This window comes from Corvus moneduloides, chromosome 4, assembly GCF_009650955.1.
Source record: "Corvus moneduloides isolate bCorMon1 chromosome 4, bCorMon1.pri, whole genome shotgun sequence".
NCBI classification, from domain to species: domain Eukaryota; kingdom Metazoa; phylum Chordata; class Aves; order Passeriformes; family Corvidae; genus Corvus; species Corvus moneduloides.
The window spans coordinates 49,951,363-49,959,668 of record NC_045479.1 but is presented as its reverse complement, the minus strand read 5'-3'; positions in this window follow the sequence as shown (position 1 = coordinate 49,959,668).

Here is an 8,306-nt window from a genome sequence, read left to right as displayed (position 1 = left end):
GGTTTTGTTGTGACCTACTACAACTGTCCCAAGGCTGTAATCTTATGGGGGGTGTGTTCTGACACCAGCTGGAGATCTAACCCATGAGCTGTTGGAAGTTTTCCTTGATGTTATGTGGGCTTTGTGGCTATTAAGTAGTTTCCAGAGATGCCTTTTCCCAGAGTCTCTTGGCCCTGCAAATAAAGCAATTCTGCATGGTTCTAGCTGCTTTAGACTCTCTGTGAGTCAGTGGTTGGTGCTGCAGCTCATGGAAGGGACCGAATGCCTTGTTACCAAGGGTAGGCTGTACCACACTGGAAAATTTTTTTTCCTCAGTATACTCCTGACATTTCTAAAATCTAAGAAATGGGCTTCTACAAATAAACAACATCTGTATGTTATCAGTATTACCCATCTTCAAGATGGAACACATTCATCTGGGTAGATCCTGAAAGCCCTCCCAGGAATATCTGAAATCCATTTTCTAGGTAAAGCAAACAGATACTTCTGCCCCAGCCCTGCGTCCTACACTGACTCCTGCATTCACAAGGAACCCCAGTGACCTCTCTGGGTCCATACAGGCTAACCAGACTGCAGGGCAGTGCGTTACCTTTTAGAATTAGTACAGTATGGTTTTTTGATGGGTATACTTCAAATTTTTCACTTCTTCCAACAAGGAAATTATGTTTAAATTGGCATCGATGAATAAATTGAAATGTTCAAAGGTCTTAAATGAAGAAGTGTCAAATATCCATGTAAGCTCAAATCAGATATATAAACTATCAGATGAGAAATATAGGTCTTGAAAACAAAGGCTCATCAATATATTTTTTTCAAAAAAATGCATTTCTGTGTAATTAAAAGAAAGACTTGCGGGTGATGTAAATAGTTTGGAAGCTAAATAAGCCCCACTGTAATAATTTATTAAGAAGAAATATGTGTGAATTTCAACGATTTGTAGAAATATAGACCAAATTTGTGAGAAAAAAATCACAACACTTTAATTAAACTGTAGACCAGACTTACACTGTAATATAATTATTTGCTTGCTAAAAAAAGAAAAATGTAGTAAAGGGGAAAATCTTACCATTTTTTGCCCCAGAATCCACTGGTGAAAGAGTCAATAGTTCTTCAGGCTCCCATTTCTAATTCCATTTGCCTTCTTGATTGCAAGATATTCCTGGCTTTCAGTGGTCTGGCAGTGACTGACTGCTCCAAGCGTGTTCCTGGTCTGTTGCAACCATGAAGTAAACTGGGTTTATAAGCAGTCACCCATGAAGATTTGTTTGCTGGGACCACAGGCACATCCAGCCACTGCCATTTGACTGACAGACAGTAAAGATGTGTTAACCTGAGCTTGTGGGAACATATCATTAAAGTGCCTTCACTTCACTAAAAGAAGTATGTTGTGTCAGGCTTGTAATAAAAGTTTTATTTTACTGATACTACATGGAAATTAAAATAAAGCCAGGTACCATGCAAAGGTTCACATCTTCTACCCGCATTTTACTCATTCTAGTTTTTTATGATCAAGCTTTCCATTTCTTCCTTACAGTACTAAGTGCACTTCCAGAGAAAAAGACATTAGATATTATCACAGGGTTTTTTTGCAGTTTTTATCAGCATTCACAGGATCTCAAGACCACACAGGAAGTCTTTGGCAAACCTCAACTACAGAGTTTTTCACAATGCTGTGTGGCTGCCTTTTGAGAATCTTTAGCTTCAGTTGTGATCCAATTGTTGAAAAAAACTTTTTAACATGTAAGAACTGAAGTGCTGTGCTTTTTTTTTCTCAATAAATTATTAATTCAATTTTAGCTGTGACACCACACCTAGATAAGAGCTCCACTCCTAACAGGCAGTTACTTCTCACTGCCTGAATTCTTTCCATCAGAGAGCTAGGTATAAATTTATCACTGTGGCTGTGACAGCAATCTGCAGATTCAGTAACAGATAAGAAGAGAATAAATTATTTCTCTCTGACAATTTGGTGGCCAAGTGATTTCACCTTTGCGTAATAGAAAAAAAAAAAAAGAAGAGTTCAAGAGGCTGGTAGCACTTATTTTCTCTTTCTGCTTACATGCAATAACAGAGGGATGCAGACCTTAACTTTGAATTAAAATTATATCAATATTTTGAGCTGATACATAGATTAAATGTGAAATCACTACAAATTCTGCAGAACTTAATACGTAATTAAACTCAATTACTTTGACTCTCAGAAAGTCAGTTGTGTAGTCTAAGCTAAAGTGCTACCATCAAGAGAGAGTGAGAAAGAGAGGAATGAGTGGGTAAAATTCAGTCATTCATAAATAAATGTCTAAAACAGAATCACCCTCTGGAGATGCTTTTACCTCCTCTCTTTAATAACAGGCTGAGTTTTGATGATTAGCTTCAGATTGACATCTTACTGTTAAATGGCTAAAATTAGGTGACATGAACCTTATCTTGCCATTATTTATTTTCACCCAATGCAGCAAAGCATTTAATAGCAATCTTATGTAAAATAAAAAGCCATAGATCTTTTTAAGTGTATTGCTGGACCAGGCCAAGAGGGCTCATCAGTTTGCAGGATTAAATACTGTATCTCTAATGGTGTTTAGCACTTGAAATTCCTATCAATATCATTGTTCTTATTTGCAGTTACAGCTTTAAAATGTGAGGACCAGGTTTGAATGGATTTGTTTACCACTTGTCTATTCTGCTTTTACCAGAGGGTAGTGGAGGTGTACGAAAAAGAGCTTGCACATGTCACATCCAGCTGAACACTAAGCATCTGAAAGTTATTTTCTTTTGTTATTTTAAAAAGGCAGGAGAAGGGAAAAGCACAGACACTGAAGAGGGAATAGATTTAACATACAATTATTACATTTACTTAGTGATATACTGTGCTTACTTTAGGCATATACCTTAGGTACAATTAAGGAAATGCAAGTTTAGGAATCCAGATTCCCCTTACAGTCAATGGGAAGAGACATTCAAAGGGACAGCGGGAACAGCAGCATTAGCTGCCCATAACCTCCAATGTTACCTATTTTGCTATTTAATTGCAACATTATTGCCTGGTTGTTTCCTGGCAAGGTATAAAGTACACATGGAAAAATTAGATATTGCAAGAACAGAAAGCACCTTTTTGAGCCCATTTAACTCCCCTGCAAGTTGGCAAGCAAACCCTGCTTTCACTGAAGTCTTGTGTCTAAGCAACACAAAAATGTTTTTCACACAGTATTTATCATATTTTACAGCATTATTTTACAGCAATCTAGATAAGTGCCTTTCATAAACTGTGTAGCAGTTTGAGTATGAGGCTAAACCCTATTTGTGTGCATATCACAAAGATAAAATAGAAGCTACTAAACAGTCCTATGCCTTGACTTTGAACATGGTGAGTATAGCACATTATCATCCGGCAAAAACAAACGTTGAATTTCTGACAAATATTCAGAAAATTAAGCTTTGACTTATTTAGCCATCCAGTTTCGTTTCCAAAATGACTGAAAGAGTAAAATGCTTCTCTTGCCTTTGTTACTGTTGTTTTAGGCCAAAGAGAGGATTGGCTTTAGCAGCTCTGTTCCGACTTTTATTATATTGTTTGACTTATTACAAAACTGGTCAAAACAAAGCAAAGAAAACATGTCATATTTTGAAGACTGTTACATACTGGCTTATTTGCAGCTAATATAAAACAGGACTTTTCATTTTCTTCTCTGACTCTAGTTGCCACAATACGTGTTTGTCATTGCTGCCCATTCAAGATGGACTCTCATATTTTGTGAGGCTCTACTGCAGATAGCTTCATTCTGAGAAAAGTCTTGTCTAAGATGGTGACCTAAATCTTCACTCTCCCACCCACTGTGAGAAGTGAAATATCTACTTAAGTTGGCAGATATTGAGTGGTCAGTGTGCTAGAGATGTGCTCCAGCAAACAGGAAATTTTGTGAAGGATGAACCAATTTTTTGCACAAAGAGGAAGAGAAATTGCTACCTTGATCTATTTGTTGATGTGAAATATCATCTATTAGTCTAAAGAAGTTACCTTATTCTTACATGCTACTAAGGTAAAATGTGGATCTTCTAATAGCTCCTTCTAAGACAATACCTAGCGCAGTCTGGTGGACTACGAGACAGTTTGGAGACCCAAAAGCATCATTTTCCAAAGGAAGTCACTTTTGCCTTCTTTCCAATTCAGTTTTCTATTATTATTCTCTAGACTTTACATCATTGCTTATCTATAGATTGTCCCATGCTGCTTTTCCAGGCATAGAGTGCATGCAGCCTCGATATTATGCTCAAAGTAAGCTGCTGTACAGTCCTGATAATATGAGCATCTACAAAGCTTTTTTTTTAACACTAGAGAAAGTGTCAGCTGCATGCAGATGCTATGGACAATGGGCTTTTTTGCCTTTTGTCCTTATTAAAGCAAATTCTTCCACCGCGACATTTTCTGATTTAAGCCCATGTGCTGGTTTGAACTGAGGTATAGTGGACTGAGGGGCTGTGCTTTGGATTTGTGCTGAAAACAGTTCTGGTAATATTGAGATGGTTTTGTTATTGCTGAGAAGTGCTGGTGAGAAGATTAGAGATACATGGGAGGTTGGGAGGAGACACAGCCAGGGCAGGTGACTCAAATTGACCAAAGCAATATTCCATATAACATCATGTTCAGTATGTAAAGTGGGAGGATGAAGGGGGAAGGATGGATGTGATGGTGTTTGACTTCCCAAGTCACTGTTATGTGTGATAGGCCCCTGCTCTCCTGGGGGTGGCTGAACACCTGCCTGCCCATGGGAAGCAGTGAATTAATTCCTTGTTTTTCTTTGCTTGCATGCACGGCTTTTGCTTTCCATATTAAACTGTCTCCATCTCAATCCATGAGTTTTGCAGCTTTACCTTTCTGATTTTACCCCCAGTCCCGCTGGTGGGGCAGTGAGAGAGCAGCTGCATGGGGCTTGGTTGTGGGCTGGGGTTAAAACACAGCACCCCAAAAGAAAAGAGCACCTCCTAAACCTGAGAACTTTCCTCCTGTACTCAGCACTGGTGATGCCACATCTTGAGTACTAAGTTCAGTTTTGGGCCCCTCACTTTAAATGGGTCATGGAGACACTGGACTGTGTCCAGTGAAGGGCAATAAGGTGAAAGGTCTAGAAAATGTGTTTTATGAGGAGTGGCTGAGGGAGCTGTGTTTGTTTAGTCTTGAGAAGAGGAGGCTCAGGGAGGAGCTCATCACCCTCTACAACTACCTGAAAGGAGGCTGTCATGAGGTGGGGGCCAGTCGCTTCTACTGTGCCTGCAGTGAAAGGACCAGAGGAAATGGCCTTAAGCTGAGACAGGGGAGTTTCAAATTAGATCTTAGAAAAAAAAAATCTTTGTTAGGGTGGTCAGGCACTGGAATAAGTTGCCCAGGGAGGTACGTGACTCACTGTACCTGGAGATGTTTAAGAGGTGTCTGGAACTAGCACTGGGTGATGTGGTTTAGTGGTTTAGTGGTTACAGTGGTAGTGCTGGGTGGATGGTTGGACTGGAAAATCTTTAAGATCTCTTCCAACTGTGATCATTCTATGATTTTATCAGTCAGCTGAATTTGCTGCAGGTTGGTATGAGCAGGCAGCTGGCCAGGTCTCACTTCTGTACCTTCCCTCTGACAGGTTTCTTGTAGGGGTCACTATTAGCAATAGAAGAGGCAATGTCACTGTCTTGGTGTAAAAGAACTGTGCTTGAACAAAAAGTATACCTCCACATTTCTTGTCCACTGTATAAGACATGGGGAATCCTGTGAAAGTAATTTGCTAGATTAGATGATTCAGATCTACTGTTGCCTCAGTTGTGGATGTCAGCCCTATCACTATGAATGTAAAGTGAAGGATGTGGGTTAGCTAATGGGGTGGGACTCTGACATTCCACAGAGGCTTCCAATTCCTGTCCTGTTACTGGAGTCCCTAGAGAACCCCTCCCAAAGAGCTCTGTCATCCTATTACCTCTGCTAATGGGACTGAGACCTGTGCACCGCCACGTATGATGAATGCTGGCAGGCTCCAGCCTGGGAGTCTAAAATTCCACATCCTATTCCCTTTCCACAGACTTCTGTCAGTAGGGACCCGTTCTTATCAATTTGAAAGATGAAGCATTTGCTGATACAACCTTTTCCTGCACTAATGAGATCTTCCACCCCACAGATGTTCTCTGAATGATTAGTAGCGCAGACTAGTATAGTGCTACTATAGCAAACAAAATTATGCAATCTTAATGAGACCATCTGGGATAATTTTGGATTAAAGGATGTTGATTTTTTTAAAAAATTTGATTTGATTTGGTTCTTTATTTAAATGTTGTCTTCGGGTAAGTAAATAAATAACTGCAGTTAACTCAGTACGCAAATTCAGTTGGCTGAACTAAGAAGTAAAATTTACCTGCAGTAACACTATCAGGGTGTTTCTGAAATACAAGATACCACACCTTGAGCTGAGATTTGGAGCAGGGAAGCTGAGTGGCAGCATACAACAAGAGCCTCAAAGCCTATGTGTAATAGCCAGGTATTGCTGGCCAAGAAAACTTCTATATTGAGTTCAGTGAAGCTGGAATGTTGAAAACACACTCACCTGGAGGAAACATTTACCGCCTTTCATCTTCAAGTTATTTAAAAATTATTAATTGACTCCAGAAGGTTCCAGAAACATTAGTGCTGCCATCCTAATTTAAAATTAAACTACAGAATTAGAAAAGGTAACGGCTTTCTCTAAGTGGTTAGCAGTGAGAGAGAGAAAACCCAGCCTCAAGATGATACCTCAGGAGCTCTGGTTTTCAGAACTAGTTTTCAGTATAAAAAGTTGCATGTCCTCCAAGCCACCCACAATATACTCAATACTGCACCTTTTCTTGCTAAGTAGAAAGAAATCCTCAGTTTGGGGTATCACATTTGTGTCAGGTTTGGATGCAGCACAGCCCTCTCTGGAACAGTGTGTGCCTTCCAAGTCTGGTCAGACCCTCGTTGTACAACTGTGCCTGAAGGCAAGTGGCAGTGGTTTACATTAGGAGCAGAACTGGGCTTGGGACAGTGAGTTCAGCAAGCATGAGAATAATGCTTCTTTCTTTAGCCATCTGCAGGCTCCACCCCGTTTCTCAAAATTGCTGAACTATTTACAAATGTTTAAGAGAACCTCTGTGTCATGTTTACACTGCCATGCATTTCAGATGCAGGCAGAGCTATACAACCAAGGCCCACCCCAAAGACAAGAGCTGTGCTGTGTTATCAAAATATGTACTGGTTCTACTCTCCACTACCATACAAGGCAGTTCTGCATTCCTCATGGTAACCTTTTATTACCTCCTAAGTTTTCCAGATCACTGCCAGATTTCTTAAACTTCATGGAATGATTACAGGCTTCCTAAATATAAAGCCCAGAGTCTGTTTGGCAGTTTTGTATGGGAATTCCAAAGTGAAGAAAAAAGGTATTTCAGAAAAGACTGTTATGACCATTTGTATAACTGCACTGCAGTCATACAGTTTACAGATTCAGTAAACTTTACCGTTTAGAGTGAACCAGGCCTCAAAATACCCCTGTGAAGTTCTATTACACCCATCCCACATAGGATGTGAACTGAGGAACAGAATGCCCAAGGAATTTAGACAATGTCCCGTTGCATTCAGCTGGCAACTGGAATTAGATGTTGGATGTTTCTGCTTTGCAGTCATACTCTGCAGTCTACTAAATTATGCTGATTACTTATGCTTTTACACAGGAAAGAAATTTTACATAAAAAGGATTCCAAGCAGCCTATATTGATACTTTCCATGCATTGTGATTAAATTAGAGAGGGCTAAGAACCTGTTGGTTTGCTGTAATTAAGAAATTTGTGGAGGAATATTCAGTTTTAGAGATAATTTCCCTAACATTAAAAGGAACAAAACAACAAAAAAAGAAGCAATGGAATAGACACAATTCCACAAAAGTGGCCTGAAAAACTTCTGAATGCCTATCATATTGAGAATTTTTGAAGTGAAAAAAAGTGCACTGAATTCCTGGAATGAGAGAGATGGTGTTTGTATTCTGCCCACAATGTTCTGGCTCCCTGTTCTGGAAGGTCATTAAAATGTTTTCTAAGAACTGGTGAACTGTTTACTGATTTTATTCTTACTGATTATACTTGATTTCTCTCATGAATACACCACCAAACTTACTAATTAAAAATACCTCCCAGCTTGTTTCAGCTGGAACTTTAGGCTGCATTGTTGACTTTTTTCCATGTTTTCTTTGATGAATATGTATCCAACTGAGACAAGATAAGCCTCAATAGCTTCCATTGAGTCAAATTTCTATACAATCCAACTA